Source organism: Podarcis melisellensis (genome assembly GCF_964234715.1).
Source record: "Podarcis melisellensis genome assembly, chromosome: 1".
In the NCBI taxonomy this organism is placed as follows: domain Eukaryota; kingdom Metazoa; phylum Chordata; class Lepidosauria; order Squamata; family Lacertidae; genus Podarcis; species Podarcis melisellensis.
In genome coordinates this window covers 36,237,728-36,254,282 of record NC_138528.1, presented here as the reverse complement: position 1 = coordinate 36,254,282, position 16,555 = coordinate 36,237,728, and positions in this window count along the sequence as shown.

The window sequence follows — 16,555 nt, the reverse complement described above, 5'->3', positions numbered from 1 at the left end:
TATGCACTCTATGTGGGGCTACCCTTGTGTTAGTGTATTGCAGTAATCCACTGTCAAAGCTGGCCCACAGGGTGTATGTGTAAGTGGGGATCACCGCAGTTTGCAGCAGAGCTTCTCCTTCAAGTTCCAAAGATATCAGAAACTCACTCTATGGTAACTCAGAGAAGTGCTTTCTTTCAGTGTGGCTGCTCCTGTTCTGTTGAATGGTATTTCTGTTGAGATACAACAGGCTACGACTATTTCTCATTTCTAGAAACGATTGAAGATATTTTTGTTCAGTCAAGCTTCTTCAGTTGGATTAATAGGTGTCTGTCATGGGTGTGTATTGTTTACAATTTCATTTTCTGTTTTTGTGTGCTGTTTATAACTGTTTTATGAGCAGGTTTTGTTACATTTTGTACATCACATGGGGATATATCTGGAAGGCGATGAATAAATAACAGTAACAATCATTTATTTGGAAGATATTGAGAAAGCCCATTGCAAGGTCTTTAAAGCAGCTGCCCAAAGACTGCTAGTGAATTAAGTCTCCATCCATGAAATACTGACATTCAACAAGAGCTTAGATATCTAGTTTGACCTCTCTTACATCTGAGAGTATTACATTGTTATGTTCCTTTTTTTAAATGGTGCATGCACCCACCATTTTCTAGGTGTAGAAAAATATACTTTTTAGAGTATAATGAGGCCATATCAAGGTTTTCCATTCTAAAGGTAATGTGTTTTTTCCCCTTTAAGACAACATACTTTACCATTTTTAACTTTTCTCATCATATTTTTGACAGCAGGTTTTCCAATTTTGACAGGTTTTTAAAAGTAATTTTAACAGATGAGTGATTTCTCCTCCAGCAAAGTCAGATTATGTGAAATGTCAATGTAAAAACCATATACTGTGACACATAATCATTTTTAGCTGAATTTACTTATTAATTTTACTTGCTGTAGCTAATAAACCCTAAGTGCTTGGCTAATTGTATTGCTTATTTAAATATTTTAAAGGGTGTATTTTAAAATTGCATTTCTTTTTCTGACTCCAAATTTTTTTCAAGGCCGCCATGATCTGTCACACATTCATTATGAGTCTAGGAATCAGCATCACAACTGGGAAATCTCAGTTCAAAGAACTGAGTCAATGAAGAATCACAATGCACATTCTCTTTCCTTTAAAGGCCAAACATATTTTCAGAGCACTTCCAGTGAACCTCGTCCACATACCACATCAGGTTGGTTTGTACCATCAGCAGAATAAATTAGTATATCACTTCCTGGTCTTTAGGCAGCAGGTGGGGATTCAATGTTCGACAGCTTTCTGCACTTAGAACACTAACATGCCAAGGAGTAAGAATTGACATAGTCTTCTCCTTGAGTGCAAGGAGAATTTCCTTTTTGCAGGAAAGCGTGTTCTCCTTCATGGAGAGCACGTGTTGCGGTGGGGTCTGCTGAGCCACCCCTCTGTTACCAGGCAGGGTCTCTAAAGATGGCCTGGGGCAGTGATTGGTTCACTGGGTTGCTGGGGTAAAAGTTATGTTGCAATTTTGGTGGGAGGGGTAAAATGTTTAAATACTCTGCACGCAGCCTGGAGCTTTCTCTTTCCTGCGTGCAACGGATCACCCGCCCACCCTTGAGTAAGGGGTTGTTGCACTGACCTTGCTGTGCCTGTCATAAGGTTGTCTGCCATTGGGGCAGGGGCCTGGTAGGCCCAGCCAATCAGCCAATCTGGCTGATTGGCTGGGCCATTTGGTTTTTGCCTACTGCATAGCAAATCGTCACAACTTGTAAGGTTGCGGTTAGGCATTGGTTATAAATTTGTGGAGGAGGGGTTAGGATAGGCTGGGCCTGCCCCTCCATGGTTGCTGCGGAAAGGGAATTCCGTTAAAGGAATCCTGGGGCTTGCCATCTTTTCGTCCAATCCCTGGAATGGGACTAAAGTGTGCGTTGTGAGTTATTTGGGGGGTGGCTTGGGGACCTCGACACGCAACCTTTCCAAACATGCAAACTCCACTTGCATTTTGGTGTAGCATACAGCAGGAAAATATTTACCACTTGATTCTGCTTTTATACACACACACACACACACACACACACACAGTATATAAATATGGATTTAGAATTCCAGATCTGGAAGGAGGTGGCTTGAAAACTGATGTAGTTACAGGTAGGTAGCTGTGTTGGTCTGCCGTAGTTGAAACAAAATTAATTTTTTTAAAAAAAAATTCCTTTCAGTAGCACCTTAGAGACCAACTAAGTTTGTTATTGGTATGAGCTTTCGTGTGCAATGCACACGTCTTCAGATACACTGAAACAGGTTTAGCCTGTTAGACTGCAGAATCCTTCTTTAACATTTGATGTTGGTGCTATTCATATTGCTGGTTTTGAATACATCAATACAGAGATGGGGAAGCTCAGCCTGGAGGCCAAATGCAGACCTCCAGGCTTGTTTATCCTGCCCCTACAACCTTCCCTGTCCATATCCGTGCCCAGGCCATGCCACTGCAACCTGCTCTGCAACCTCCTTGGCTGTCATGTGCGCTTGACTTGTGATCATGCTTTTCGCTTGCCTGGAAAGGAAGAATTGAGGGCACGCTTAGAAGCACTGCTGGTTCTTCCTTTCTTCTTTTGTGGGTGTGGCCTGAACGTGTCAAAGTTTCCCATGGGATGGGGGAATTTCTGGATGTGGCCTGCCGTCCAAATCCAGCTCCCTACCCTGGAGTCTGTGCCTGGAATGTTTGTGAGCTGCTGCCAGGACTGTTGTGGGCTGAATGCTTGGAATGCAGAATGAAGCTCTTTCCTATGTTCAAATATGGAAAGGCAAGCAGTATACACTGGGGCTCTCTATCCCTGCTCCCAGAACTGTGTAGACAATATGTGATGTACATTATATGAAGCTCAGTGAAGGGAGGGTAGTGTGTGATTTGCAAAAGCAAAGAGAGAGAGAGACGGGGGGGGGGGGAGCAAGAGCTACATCCATGTTTAGCTCCATCAACTTGAAGTTAAGCCATTAATAATAATAATAATAATAATAATAATAATAATAATAATTTATTTATACCCCGCCCATCTGGCTGAGTTTCCCCAGCCACTCTGGGTGGCTTCCAATCAAGAGTTAAAAACAATACAGCATTAAATATTAAAAACTTCCTTAAATTTAGAGATTTGGGCAGCTTTTCAATTGTTGCCATTGCCATTAACTAAATATATATCGTTAAACAACTTAGAATCAGAAACCCTCGCTGATTGGCTGCAAATCATCCAGAGCTCTACCTATATCTCAGCCTACCTTCTGCCCACCCCTCATTTAGACCTCCTATGCCGTTTTTAAATGTGTTTTTTTGGGGGGGGGCATATTGGGTTGTTGTTTTATTTTTGGGGGGTGTTTTTTTGTTTTATGTCTTGATTTTATTATGTGAACCGCCCTGAGACCCCCAAGTATAGGGCGATATATTAATAATAATAATAATAATAATAATAATAATAATAATAATAATAGACCAATTTATTATAATGTCTGAAAACTCCAGTATTTCGTGGATGAGTTTGGGAGGTATCATCATTTCATTTCATTTCATACATTCAACTTGTAGTGCCATGTTCAGTTTCCATGGAATCATCATTGATTCTGTCTGGGACTGGGTCATCATAATAAGGGTTTTTAAAAAAATAAATCTTATGAATGAACTGGCGGCCTAAAGAAAGCATACAGCCTGTTTCACCGCAGGATGCACATTTGGATGCCAGTTTCATCAAAACTGAAAGGACAAAGGTCGCCTAGAAGGCAAAAGGGCACAGCACCGTTAGCAGGCATCTTGGCCAAAGTGCAGAATTGAGACTGACACTCTTTGAAGGCAGCCTCATTCAGCCTGTATCTTATGTGATGCGGAATATTTGAAGACTTGAGAAGTAGGAAATTTCAGGATGTTGCATGATAGGAGTCTAATAAATATGTCCCATCTTTGCCTCCTAAAATTAATATGCTGCATTGCTAATACAGAAACAGCCTAGTTTCCCACCTGGTATAACAATAAAACAATGAACAGGGTGGTGAAACAATGGCTACTGCAATCGACACAAGATAATATCAGCAAGGCAACTATCTGTAAAAAAAATAAAATAAACGTCCATAAAAATGGCAAAAGTAATTTCTTTCCCAAATAGGTTTTTTCTTAAACAATAGCAAACACAGTAAATAAAGAGATCACTTGTAATATATCAGTGGTTCAGTACTCATTTCTTCTCTTTCCAAAATCAATTATATCTTGAACAATTGCAAACACAGTAATAAAGAGTCTACTTGTGATATACCAGTGGTTCATTGCTTGGATGTTGTTCCAGTAATCCAATGTTTTGTCACTAAAGAACTTAGTCATTGAGCTTTGTAGTAAATAATATACAAGTGTGGGCAGTATGTAAATGACTTAAAGCAGGGTTATATCTGTCCCCATCTGCATGTTTCCATCGGCAGGAGCATAGAAAGAGGACGATGTCCACCTGACATGCTGCTCCAAAGCATTTGCTGAAGCAGATTTGCGGAGGAGCATAGGAAGTTGCAGAGGGATCAGCAAAAATCAGTTCTTTCCCAATTCTATAGATAGCAGTCTCAGTGGAAGAAGCCATTTTTTATCTGTGTTTGGATACAATTGGACACCATTTTGAATCAAGATGGCAGACTGAACCTTTCAGAACTGCACTGATTTTAACCACTGCTTTCAAAACTACAGTGATTTTTTTGTTTTCTTAGAGTTCCTATGTCAGGTATCAGGCTACTAGCTGAATTAAATCTATTACCAGTAGCACATATACATTTGGTTTGTTTTGAAACATAGATTGTAATCTTATTAATACATTGGTGGTCTCATTATTTTCTTTGCAACTCTGAGTTTGAAAACATGTCATATGTAAATTGCAAGGAAGTGAGGATTATGCAAAGAACAAACATTTCCTAAACACAATGTAGAGTTTTATCTCTTTACAGTCGTACCTTGGTAGTCAAACTTAATCCATTCCGAGAGTCCATTTGACTCCCAGAACCATTTGAAAACCAAGGTGTGGCTTCTGATTGGCTGCAGGAGCTTCCTGTACTGAATTGGAAGCCGCAGAAGCCACATCGGATGTTTGGCTTCCAAAAAATGTTTGCAAACCGGAACATTCACTTCTGGGTTTGTAGTGTTCGGGAGCCAAAATGTCTAAATACCAAGGCGTTCGAGAACCAAGGTATGACGGTATTTTGAAAAATGAAAGAATTTTTTAAAAATAATTTATAAAATTGATATTCTTCCCTTCATCACAAGCAATCTCAGGGCAGGTCAAATTCAGATAAAAATCTAAAAACACAGAATAAAACCTGTCAATAAAACTATAAAAACCATCTCATAATGATAACAGAAATGCATGGTACTTTTTCTTACTTTTTGGACTTGGCTAAAAATTCAATGTATTTAATGTGGGAAGGCGAGATTCACCCATATGAATGCAGACAGGATGTTTTATAACTTCAACCCAATTGCGACGACAGAATTTATTGAAACATTAACAGAAAATGACATGTAAATAGAACAACACTTCCTTGTAGCCAGATCTTATTTCAGAGTCTGTTTTGTCTCGTTTCCATTTAATTATGATTTTGTATTGTACATCTGTAATTCTGAGCATAGCTATCACAATGAAATATATGCTTTTTATGGCACTAATTGCAATCCTTGTAAGTAGTCTCAACAAAGAGGCCAAAGACTGAATATGTATGGAGATTGAATTACTGTCTTTTGCTGAGATGCATTCCTTCAGGTTAGGACTGAAACACATTATTGATACAGTTTGCAGATCTTGGTCCAGGCTAAACTTGTTTTTTGGAAGGCTCAGTAACATAGAGATAGTTTCGTAAGGGTGGCGGCACATCCCATGTGGTCTGATACTGCTCCTCATAAGGGCCTTCTCTCCACTGACTGGATTTCCTTAGCATCACAGTGATTACTATCAGCCATTTGCTTCTCCCCTTGGCATTTTGATAAAGAATAGCAGAGATTCCATGTATCACGTGGCTGACTGTTAATGAAGAGTTATATCCAATGCTAGTCCTACTCAAAGTAGGCTCCTTGGAAGTAATTGACTCAAGTTACTCATATTCATTAATCTTGATGGGTAGTACTCGCATTGAAAACAAGATGGTCTGCAAGAGCGAATGCCATTCTGGCTTTGAGAGAAATTTATAATGAAATGGAAGGAATATCTAAATTGGAATATGTAATCAACCCCAATGAAGATTGGGATGAGAAATGTTTAAGGAAAAGGAAGTTGTTTTTTTAATGAAGTTGAAGACAACAAAACTGTTCCAGAAGGGAAACAAAAATTAGTTGTGGAAACTGCTAACACAATTTCTGATGAATAACTTTTACAACTGGAAAAAAGAAAATATTCTACAAACTCAAATTTGGACTTATTCCGTGTACTTTTTTAAAAAAATAAAGAACACTGATGATGCAAAGACAGACAGCATAAAAAATAACTCAGAGGATATTGATTTTGTTGTTTTCGATGATGAATTGTGACACTTTGTCAACTTTGCATTTTGTCAACAGTAAGCACTTTAAATCACTGAAGTCTTCCACTGTACTTTACAAGTTCATTATTGCTGGCTCAAGCGCCACATTGATGGTTTGAGTGCCACATTTCCACATCATAGAATTATAAGGCTTAGTTTCAAGACCCTTGATAATCTTGGTCGCCCTCCTCTGTACATTTTCCAACTTGTCAATATTCTTCTTAAATTGTGGCACCCAGTACTGGTCATAATATTCCAGCTGTGGTCTGACCAAAGCAGAATAGAGCAGTACTATTACCGGTACTTCCCTTGACCTGGACACTATATTTCTGTTGATGGAGCCTAGGATAGCACTAGCTTTTTTGCTGCTGCTGCAGCATCACACTGTTGACTCATGTTATAGTCTACTAAGATCCCTAGATGCTTTTCACATGTATTACTAGAAAGCCAGGTGTCTTCCATCTTCTATTTGTGCAGATGGTTATTCCTGCGTGAGTATAGAACCTTACATTTCTCCCTATTGAAATTCATTTTGTTAGCTTTGGCCCAGTTCTCCAATCTGTTAACGTCATATTGAAGCCCATTTTGTCTTCTGCAGCATTAGCTACCCCTCCCAGTTTTCTTTCATCTGCAAATTTGATGAGCATCCTGTCAATTCCTTCATCCAAGTCATTTATAAAGACCCTGAACAGCAATAGGCCCAGGACAGAACACTCTGGCACCTACTTGTTTGTATTTTCTGGGAAGATTAGCAACCATTCATGAGCACTCTTTGGGTTTGGTAAGTCAACCAGCTACAAATCCACCTAACAGTTACCTCATCCAGCCCACATAAGAATATCATGGGGGACTTTGTTGAAAGAATTATTGAAATCAAGATACACTATGCCCACAGCATGGGTTTTGTTTTTTCACTCTTTTGAAGATGAAGGCAACATTTGCCTGCCGCCAGTCCACAGGGACTTCACTTGTTCTCCAATAATTCTTAAAGATTATAGACAGAGGCTCTGAGACTACATCCACAAAACCCTTTAGTGCCCTTGGGTGCAATTCATTGGGCCCTGGAGATTTGAATTCTTTTAAAGTAGCTAGGCCTTCCCTTACCACCTGTTTTCCTATCTTGGGCAGCAGCTTCTTCCTTGCATCATTTATTTTGTTATCTATGCATCATTTGTACATGGTGCAATCATAACATTTACTAGGTGAGAATTTGTACATTTCATGATGTAACATGGCTTGTGCCTGGGTGAGTGCAGAGGTTCTGCTGCTTTCGGTTCTATGGGTAACTCCTATCAAAGATATATAACGGCCTGCATACAGGTGATTACCCACATCTCAGGTGGCCTCTATTTATCATTTGCTAGAGATTCCAGTGATAGATACAGTTTATCATAGTCAAACGGAGAAACAATATATTTACAAAAACTTAAATTAGTAACTGATGGATACCCAGTGCAATTTCATTGACAAGCATCAGCACCACACAACTTAGTTTATGTTCCTCTGCTCCAAACTTAATATCAGAAGCTTTTGTCTAGGAACAAATGGTGGTACTAATGACTTACTGGAGGAGGCAAGAGATGTGAGAAGAATATGCTAACCCTCTTTAGCACCTCTTTTAAAGAGAAATTAAGAACTGGAGAGACTTTTGCCATTCAAGGAAGTCACATGTTTAACGTATTTCAGAAGCATGTCCCCACTGCTAAAGGGTTTAAAAAAATGAAACAAGAAATTATAATTCCCTCTATCAAAAAATCTGAACAGGGAGGGGATATTTTTTGCTGTATGTGAGCTGAATCAAGTTAATGAGGCATCTAACACTGCAAAAAAGAGCGTTGCCTATAAATAAATCCCATCTGATTGGGATATATTAGTCTTCTGATAGAGTTATATAGCCTACAGCTGCTTTGAATAGAATGTATATGGGTACAGATACAGGCCCCCACTTTCCAAAGTACTTGTCCATCCTAAAATCTATACAAGGAAATGCAGCTCTTTTTTTGGAGAAAAATACATCATCACCAGCATCTACAGATTACCTTAATTCACCATGTGTAGAGCAACTGTGAAACCATTTAACAGAAGCTTTATTGCCCAGTTCCTGAGTGGTATTTGTAAGGAAAAATCAACAAAGCAGGAGCTTAAGCACAAACAGAGATCTCAGAATGAAATACAATGGGATGGTGATCTTCCACAGGCAACCTGTGAGTTTCTTAGAAAAGTATGGAGACATATTCCTCAGGAAAATGAACCTTCTGATTGCAGACAACCACTAATAATGTGGTTTTGAAGGCCATGCTGTTGTACCAATGCAGAACAAGGGACCACCCTAGCATTTGCCAAAGCAGAGAAATCTTGCCACATGTATACTTTTTGCAATCTGTTTTCGAATTTCAACTTTACAAGAACCATTCTGGGTCTGGAAAAATAACCCACAAACACAAATATACAGAAAAATGTTTGCACAAATTTCTGAAACCAGTTAATTTGATCAAGTTTCATTAAGTTTTCCTCTGAAATACATCATAATTTAGCTTGATAATTGGAGAGGAACAAAGGGAAAAATAAAGCAGATGTAGCTCTGCAATGGCCTGCCAACCTAGCAGTTCGAAAGCACCCCTGGGTGCAAGTAGATAAATAGGGACCGCTTTCTAGCGGGAAGGTAAACGGCGTTTCCGTGTGCAGCTCTGGCTCGCCAGAGCAGCGATGTCACGCTGGCCACGTGACCCGGAAGTGTCTCCGGACAGCGCTGGCCCCTGGCCTCTTAAGTGAGATGGGCGCACAACCCCAGAGTCTGTCAAGACTGGCCCGTACGGGCAGGGGTACCTTTACCTTTACCTTAGCTCTGCAATGCCTAATATAGTCTCCAATATTATATTCTGAAAGAAAAAAAACCAAAGTGAGTAGATCCATTGTAGCCCCCCATCTCTGTCCACAGTGAATTTGACAATACAGTTCGAATGCAAGGATTTTTAGAACTGTCGGTGGGGGGCGACAACATCTGTTTACCCATCAGGTCCAGTAAAACCTAAGATCTGATTGCTTGATCCCTGGTGTTGCATCATTAAGAAGTCCCCACACACTCACCAGTTATTAGCATTCCTTGAAAAATGGTTTGGTTTGTTTAATTTTGTGTCACAAGAAGTGTTGTTGTTTAGTCGTTTAGTCGTGTCCGACTCTTCGTGACCCCATGGACCAGAGCACGCCAGGCACTCCTGTCTTCCACTGCCTCCCGCAGTTTGGTCAGACTTAATGATGCAACACCAGGGATGCAATGATGCAACACCAGGGATGTTTGTTGCTTCGAGAATGCTATCTAACCATCTTGTCCTCTGTCGTCCCCTTCTTCTTGTTGCCTCAATCTTTCCCAACATCAGGGTCTTTTCCAGAGAGTCTTCTCTTCTCATGAGGTGGCCAAAGTATTGGAGCCATAGCTTCAGGATCTGTCCTTCCAGTGAGCACTCAGGGCTGATTTCCTTCAGAATGGATACGTTTGATCTTCTTGCAGTCCATGGGACTCTCAAGAGTCTCCTCCAGCACCACAGTTCAAAAGCATCAATTCTTCGGCGATCAGCCTTATTTATGGTCCAGCTCTCACTTCCATACATCACTATGGGGAAAACCATGGCTTTTAGAGTAGTAGAAGAAGAAGAGTTTGGATTTGATATCCCGCCTTTCACTACCTGAAGGAATCTCAAAGCAGCTAACATTCTCCTTTCCCTTCCTCCCTCACAACAAACACTTCGTGAGGTGAGTGAGGCTGAGAGACTTCAGAGAAGTGTTACTAGCCCAAGGTCACCCAGCAGCTGCATGTGGAGGAGCGGAGACGCGAACCCGGTTCCCCAGATTAGGAGACTACCGCTCTTAACCACTACACCACACTGGCTCTTTTACTATACTATAATTTATTTGCTGGTAAGAGGGTACATTTCTACACTTAGGGGGAAAAAATCCTTTATAAAGGCTATCAGAGGGGAGGAAAGCACTTGTAGCAATGGAGTTTGGAAAGGAATTCAGATCCTCTTGGCCATGCAGTGTTGTAAAAAAGTAGACACATACATGACTGGGGGAAAGTGAGCTAGCTCTGCCCCTTCTGATTCCTGACTACTGTGAGAGCAGTCATGGTATGCTTCACCCCTAAAAAAAGTCAATTTAAGATATGGGCACTTGAAACAATTGGCTCTGCCCACCTTATCAATTGTTGAAGAGGAGGGGTTGCTCCTTACAACTGGAATCCTCTATGAGCTGGTGGATTGAAGGCCACCATAGTTTAGTAGACAAGTATAAAACATAACAATGGTCAGGCTTTAGGGAATCGGCTTCCTCCCCCTGTGGCAGTAGATAAGCAGCACAAAGGAAAAGGAGTCTTCTTACCAGTTAGAAACTTTAATAACCACAGCGAGAGAACAAAGAACCCATCTCCTAGAAATGGCGGTGTTCCTAATTAAGAATCCCACCCCCTTATGATCCTATTAATCGACGTCACTGCTCCGTCTTGTAATATGAGCTTGTCCCCTTTGTGCTTTGTGTGTTTTCTGTTCTGCCCCTTTCTCAGCTTTTCTTGACCTTGCAGAGAGCGGATGAATGCTTTCCAGAGACAGCGAATCTGTTAACACTCTCTCTCCCAGTGTATCTTCTCCTAGCTGTTTCCCATCCAGTATTTCCCAGCTTCTGCCTTCTGAACTATGTCCCTCTGCAAACCACTGTTCAAAATCTATACTGTCCTCCTGCTCCTGGGAATATTCAGGATCTGGATCCAGAGCAGGGGGACGGGGACGGGGAGGCTCCCACCATTCCTCCTCAGTGCAGCCCTCCTCAGCAGGGTCCCTGATATTCTCAGCACAGTCCCTGTTAAGCCTACCTACCACGGTTCTTCCTGTTTGCCTTTCCTCTAGTTCTAACACTATCAACCAAACACAACCCCACTATCCAAATTTCTCATTTGAAACAGATTAGGAGCATTCTCTAAAGAGTATTATCTCCACCCATGTGTAGTTGGAAGAGCCATGCTTTACATGCAGAAGCTCCCATGTTCAATCCCTGACTTTTCCTGGTAGGGCTGGGAGAGACTCCCTGCCTAAAACCAGGGATGGGCTTTGGTTATCTTTCATAATATGGTGCCCTGGGCAAGGCCAAAATTTGGCTCCCACAAATGGATCTTTTCAATTATGGATCTTAATTTTGCTACCCTTGGCTCAGCACCCTGTGCAGGGACACTGCCCACACCACCCTAGACTTGGCACTGCTGAAATCCTGGAGAGCCACGGCCAGTTATTGCAGACAATACTGATGGTCTGACTCAGTACAAGGCAGCTTCCTATGTTCCATTCTAGTATATAGAATGGATGGCCTTAAAATGGTCTTCCATTTGTTTATTCTGTAATTGTTTATTATGGATAAGCAACCAATTAATACCAGGTGCAGCTCCATACACCTTGCCACAGAAGAAACATTTCTGCCTGATTATACTCCAGAAAACCATTATGATTATAAACTTTCAGAACCAGGAAAAAATATATTGGAGAAAGGGAAAATAAAAGCAACAGAAGAAGATAAATATGCATAGTATATTTTGAATATTTAATATCTGAATGCTTATTTTAAAAAAAGACATCATGGAAGCCTTCTTTGGAATACGTCTTTAAAAAAAACATTTTGCTGTTGTTCACGTGAAATTCATTGCTATGATTACAACATATGTATTGCAAAGCACACATGCTGCCTGTGACATCAAATTCTTAACTTCCATGCTTTCTAACATTTTTTTGGGGTCTCCTACAGACATACCGTGATTAACCGCAACAGATCTTTCCTATAATATCTGCCATTTTTGGCAACTCAATTTTTGTCCCCTTTAACCTTTCTCATTCAAAAGTGAAATTTGTTGTTAGAGGAAAAATGGAGCGTGGAGATAGAAAGCAACAGTGTGAATAAAGGAGCAAGTCTGTTTTGACTGGCAGCTTTCTGTTTGGCTGCGTTTGGGGGGGGGGGAGGTGAGGTGCAAGAGGGAGACAACATATTCCCAGCTGCAAACAATGTTCTGCTAAGCTATATGCTGTAGATCAGCCTTGCACAAACCTCATTCAGCACCAAGCAAGGGCTGCAATGAAAATATATTATGCCAGAATGCCACAGCTAATGTGTGCATTTTAGTTGCCTTTAATTAACATAATTTGCATATCATTTCCATGAACATGGCAGATGCGCAGCTAAGTGTCAGGCACGGTGCAATTATTCTGCAATATTTTGGAGCTGCTGTCCTTGAAAACCATAAAAGATGAATACTCTGGGGGTCTCCCCCCCCCTTATCACCTTCTTTTCAAAATTATTGTGCTCAGCAAAAGTTTTCTTTTGACATGCAAGAAAACATACCCTAACAGTCAGAAGTCCAGATTCAGAGAACCACAAGCTATGCAGAAGAGGGTTTCATACATGCTGCTGTGATCACAGAAACCTTCCTTCCTTCAAAATTTTTACTAGAACAGCTAAAGCTAATATAGTATTGATTGCCCGATGGTAGATGTGAGTAGGACAAATAAGTCCCTGAGTCCAGTAGGGTGCTCATCCTCAATTTAACAAGTCTTTTTACAGCGGTGTTTCCCAAGCTTGGGTCTCCAGCTGTTTATGAACTACAGTTCCTATCATCCCTGACTATTGGTCCTGACAACACCACCACCACCACCACTTTTATTATTTATTCCCCACCCATCTGGCTGCATTTTCCCAGCCACTTCATGTGGTTTACAGCATATATAAAAAATAGTAAAATATCAAACATTAAAAACTTCACGATATAGGGCTGCCTTCAGATGTCTTCTAAAAGTTATGTAGTTCTTTATCTCCTTGACATCTGAAGGGAGGGCATTCCATAGGGAGGGTGCCACTACTAAGAAGGCTTTACCATGGTGCAGCAGCCCTCCCCTAGCTATAACTGTAAAACAGAGTTTCCCAAACTTGGGTCACCCCTAGCTAGAGTCCAATAGCTTCCATCAGCTCCAATCAGCATGGCCGATAGTCAATAATGATGGGAGCCAGGACCGTCTTACCCATAGGTGCTAGGGGTGTGGGGTACCGGGTGCCAGGCTCTCAGGGGTGCAAGGCTGAGAGTCCGGGGCATGAGAATTGAGTCCAGGGAAGAGCCCGCCCATCGGTTGGGCTATTCTGCTGCGGGCGGCTCTGCGCTGCAGGTTTGGGGGCGACTGAGTCAATGAGATGCTGAGGCGGCCAGCCAGCTCCGCCCTCCTGCGCTCCTGGGACTGGGCAACCTAGGGTGGTGGGGTGGTGCTGGGCAGATCTTTGAACCCCGGTGCCGCATATGCTTAAGACAGCCCTGGTGGGAGCTGTAGTTCAGCAGCATTTGCATGGCAACCAGCCGGGAGAAGATGTTTTACTCAACTGCTGTTGGGCTAGTTCCCTATCCCAAGCTTTGACAGAATCACCAGATGCAGTGGCAGGAAATTTCCCAAGACCAGTCAGGAAACCATCCAGACTGATCAAACTCCAGAGTTCTGATCTAATAGGTCCCCATGGCTTCAGAGGTTCGATGTCCATGTTGTAGGCAACTCTAAATCCTTTGAAGTAGTAACTTGACAAATGAATCACATGCTGCCCCTCCATACTCAGATCACCATCATACTATCTAGAACAACAACACCACAGGTTCAAAGTATGTCCTCCTATATGACTGGGGTCTATTCTCATCTGGGAAAGCTCCACAGTTGCCATGAAGTTCTAAGTCATTCTGGGCAGGGTGGTCTCTACAATAATGTTGAAGCACCACCAACCTAGGAGACACCATCCCTGCTTGTTCAGTTACAGAAATTAATAGGAAGTAGGATGACAAGTATACCAGCAGAATCCCTATTCTGCCCTGGCCACCAATGCTCAAGAACAAAGACTCCAGCTGGAAGATTGGTGATTGGTCAAGGAGATGGAATATTGATTGATCATAATAACTTTACCTTCCCACTCTCAAACTAGACTGAATCCTGATGAGCAAAACTGGGGACAAATTCACACCAGCCTCTTCCTCCTTCTTGAAAAGTCACCTTCCTCACCCAGAATCAAGTCCTAGCTAGGCATGACATGGGCATAGCCAGGATTTATATGGGGGACGGGCGGGCTTCATGTTGGGGGCGGGCAGAACCTCAGTTAGTTAAGTATTTTTATTGATTTACTTGATTTAGAGGGGGGCAGGGGACAGCTACGCCCATGGGGCATGATTTCCCCATCAAATAACTTAACATCATGCATCACAACCTTTAGCCCAGGGAGTTGTAACTGCAATTTCTAGGACCAAATGATCCAGAAGGAGTAGTGTATACCACTTACCACCCTTTCCTCCTGCAATGATCAGGCTTATTCTTGCCATCCATCTCCTTGCCCACTACCATTTCTTTTGTTTGTCCTGGATCTTCTATCGTTCAGCTTCATTTGCTGATCCAAGGTTCTCATATTTTGATAGAAAGAGAAAAAACTTGGCTCTCCCCACTTCCATAATTTAATACGCCTTTATCATGCTCTCCCTTACTCACTTTTCCCCTAACCTAAAAAGCCCCTGGTGTTGTAACTTTCCATCATAGGGAAATTACTCCAGCAACAGCCTGCCATTTCCCACCCTGCAGCTGCTGATGTTTACTTTGAACTGTTCCTCATATCTCAAGGTACAATCATGTTTTTCTAGTTTACCTGTAGCCCAAACACTGTCTTGCCTTTTACAGTCAATGAATGTATTATGTGGAAAACTTGAGTATAGCCTAAAGCAATGTGCAAAGCATCCCTGACCATTGGCTAAATTGTCTGGAGCTGATGGGAGTCATTGCTCACAACATATGGGAACCTAAGGTTGAAGAACACTGCCTTAGTGCCGCTGGGCATCTGCTTATCAGAGATTGTGGACTGGGGACAAGTTGAATCCCCATACAGAGAGACAAATCTGTTTTCTGATCTGTATCTCTGTTTATTTTGGCTTTTTGGGATGCCTTCTGAAAATTCTGTCAGCATGAGGTGCCATAGCTGTTGTTCTTCAGATTCCTCCTTTAGCCTCTTGCCTTAAAGGATGGGGGAAGTTGCTGAAGAAAACCACAACTATAGTAATGTAGGAAGCTGTATAATTCCCAAGTAGACTATTAATTCACCTATGTAGTCCAGTACTGTTTACTTTGATTGGAGGTTGCTTTCCATAGCCTCTTAGGGCCTCTTTTCCACCACCTGTTCATTGATGCTTCTAACTTGAGATGCCAGGGCAGGGATAGTCGATGTGGTGCTCTCTAGATATTGCTGGGTTACAACTTCTACAACTAATGAGAGTTGTGGTCCACAACATTTGGAGGGCATCACATTGGCTACCTCTGGGCCAGGGAATGAACCTTAGACCTCCTGTATGCAAAGCATGGGCTCTGTTATGAAGCTATAATTCCTCTGTCTTCAGAAATACCCACTAGTAACATTCTAAGAGACATCCGTCTTAACCCAAAATACAGTTTAATTTGGAACAGTAATTTACCAGGGACAGTGACCAGAAAAGGAGGACAGCTGGAGCATAGGCTCCCTGCTGAAGGAAAAGAATTCACCCTTCCTGTAGATGACAGGTCACCAACAGGATACCATCCACATGTTGCTGGACTCCAACTCCCATAAGCCCCAGCCTGATGGTCAATGGTAAGGGCTGTAGACACTTTTCACACTTCAGGTTGTGTGTTACAGTAGCCAGCCAGAGTGACTGACAGCTGCTATTTAGTTCAGCAATGATAACCATTTCTATGGCTGCCAGTATATTAAAGGTGTGGAACTACAGAAGGCCTACTTGGGTTTGCTTTTAATATGAACACATTGCTTGCTTTGCATCAAAATACAGATCCTTTCCCCATTGTCTCCTTCCTTACCCTAAGCAGGAATGCAATATATTTCCATGAAGCATCAGCCTGGGAAGGCTTTAAAATAGGATTTGAAAGTGCCATACATTTCAATTAAAAATACATTTGTGAAGACCATTCATTTCAAGTTTGTTTCAGCACTTTCCTA